The sequence below is a fragment of the Trachemys scripta genome, chromosome 20 (assembly GCF_013100865.1).
Source record: "Trachemys scripta elegans isolate TJP31775 chromosome 20, CAS_Tse_1.0, whole genome shotgun sequence".
In the NCBI taxonomy this organism is placed as follows: Eukaryota; Metazoa; Chordata; order Testudines; family Emydidae; genus Trachemys; species Trachemys scripta.
This window is the reverse complement of record NC_048317.1, coordinates 6979370-6982389: the sequence shown is the minus strand read 5'-3', so window position 1 is coordinate 6982389 and position 3020 is coordinate 6979370.

Genomic DNA, 3020 nt, shown 5'->3' with positions numbered 1-3020 from the left:
GTCTCGCACCCGCCGTCCCACATGCTCCCCAGGAGGGAACGTGATGCCTAAAGGCCATTTTACACCCTCCGCCCCTCCATGCCCATTTCTGTAAGCCTTCCCCCGGCAGAGGGTAAGAATGTCTAGACTAGTGCCCATCATGGCACACAATGACATAGGTGAGTGGGCTGTTTGGTTTAGGACGCCAGCGGAAGACTCCTTTGCTTGATGTGAACAGGGAGAGTCCCTTCCACTTTCAAAATGAAATGACATCTCTTGTTCGCAGTTGCAGAGACTGGGTAGCTCTCTCAGCACTATAGATTATGGAGTTTGAGGAGGATATAAGTCAACTTGTCACTTAATTTTCTTTTAAACTATTTATTAGAATGTTTGGGATACAGATTATCATCATTTCACTTTCCTTGAAATGGGAATTGCAAATAATTATATGGATAGTGAAACTATAAACATTTCTAGGTCTTCCATTATAATTCCCACTGAAACTTTATACCCCACAAGAAAAGCACTGACAAATTACAGCACTGATTCAGAAAATCCCACAGGGCCACCAGCAAGCCATCTACTTAAATCATACATCTAACGTATCTATAGGAAGAGGAACAAAATCATACTATGTTCTCATTGTTAGCATAATATTTATTTGTTTTTTGTTTTGTTCTTTAGCTATAAAAGAACTGGACTACATACAACAATATAAACATATATAGTACATATACAATTTAACATACAATAAAGACATTCAGTAATGCACCACTGTAGAAAAAAAGTTACAAAAAGCACTTAAAGATTTGTTCCCCATCCCTTAACAAGGGTAAACTGCTGCTGTGGTGGTAGGGGTCTACATAAATTCTTAACTTTGGTTTCATTTAGTTTTTACTCATCCACCTTGACACACACACAAGTCTCAGTCAGATACACTTGGAAACCTGGCAACCAATGACAAAATGTCAGCCACTTTCCTATTAGCAACTCTTGGGACATGTCCCGTTATAAATCTCCAAAGTTCTGCCTGTTTAGCATTGCTTTATCTATTGCACACTGAATTTTCTAGATATTGTGCTGGTATCTTTAGTCAGACACTGAAAAGACCCTAGCTTTAGATCGACACAGTGAGACTAGTGTCCCACATAGAACTATTGGCCCTCAGTGCTTATGGAACCAGGAGATAAGATGTCAGTTCTCCCACTTCCAAGATAAAAGGTTGCCTTAGTGTTTTTTTGTTTTGTTTTTTAATTTTGCACCTTATTTGCTATTACATGGTGAAACAGAAATATTGGGGCACTTTTTAAAATGAGTCAAATTTCTCCTGTATTCTTAATTTAACAGTTAATTCAACAGAAAATAGAATTTAAACAGTGAAAAATATACCAAGAATCAGACTTAGAGAAAGTGGATAACACCAAAAAATTTCAGGCACAAAGCAGAGTTAGAATATAAACAAAGAATGTTTTCTTTATAGCAATTAATACTATAGTAAGGTTTACTTCTGGTTAAACCAGTTGATCAATTTCAAGACAATGCATTACCCAGTAACCTGCAGAAAATGTTTGCAGCTGTATTGGTCTTAGAAAGTGGAAAAGGTAAAAAACACCCTTTACTAGGTCAAAAAGTAATTTACAGTACAGGATCCAATGGACCGACCTCTGCCTGAGTATTTTGACCCACCGAGGCTCTCAAGTTCACCCAGAGGAATTTACAGGATTGGCACTTGAGTTAGAAGCTTTCAGGCCAAAAAAGTTCCAATGTCAGGTGCTGGCTCAAAAGCTGATGGATTAATTATTTCTTGATTTAGTGAACATTCTAGTGAACATTGGTTTAATACCTGCTGATAGGACCTTCTGAGCCCCAAAAGCTCTGGTATTCTAAATATGTTGATCCACTAGATGTCATATTATCCACCTTACCCAGTAATAAAAGTTTAAAAACATCTTAGCTATTGTAAGGCAAACTTTCTAAAGTTTGCATGTGAACAATATGTAGTGTGTTTTAGGGTTTTTTGTGGTTTTTGGTTTCCCCTCACCCCATTAGCTATTTGTGCTCAAACAAGAAAATTGATTTGAATATCAGTGACACAGTCTTTCAGAGTAACAGCCGTGTTAGTCTGTATCCGCAAAAAGAAGAACAGGAGTACTTGTGGCACCTTAGAGACTAACAAATTTATTAGAGCATAGTCAATTACACTCAAATTAAGTTTTAGTGTTCACATGATAACTTCTGTTTTCAGGGGTACTGAATAGCTAAAAGTTCAATGCATACTCAGTCTTACCATTAAGAGCTTGGAGAACTTTTCAAAGTGATTTGGACCCTAATCCTTAAGATGCATGCTTAGCTTTATGCATGTTACTAGTCTCATAGTCAATAGGGCCACACATGTGCATAAAGTTAAATGTGTGCGTCAGTCTTTACAGGATCTGAGCCTTAGCCAGTTAAGTTACAAGCGTGATAAAAGTATGGTTTCATGTACTTTGATGGTTCTCTTGTAAGTCAAAAAAATTCTGCATCATGTTTTGCAGATCCTTAGTTTAAAATGTGGAATACTGCCTCTAGGTATTTTGGGATGAATGTGTAAGTGGTTACGTAATGCATTTGTTGTTTTTAATCTGTTCCTGTGCATACACCATCTTCAAACAAAAATTTAGTAAGAAGCAAAAAAGTATTATAGTCATTGTCAAGAAACTGTGTTTTAAAGAGTGTTCGAATTGACCTTGGCAGCAGAGAACACAGTAACTATGACCCTGATCCTATAACAAGATCCATTTAGGTAGACTTGTATGCCTGCATGGAGCCATTGGCAGGATTGGAACTATATTTCTCTACTTACCTATATTCATTTAAGAACAAGTGAAATCTTAGGCTCCATTACATGATTTTAAACACCACCTCCACCTATTTAGCGTCTGCAACAGTCCAAAAACTGACTGAAACAGACAAAAATTGACTCAGTGAACTGATTATGGCATATTATGTTAATACTTTACACTTTCTAGTAAGGCTTTAAGATAAAAAAAACACAACATACA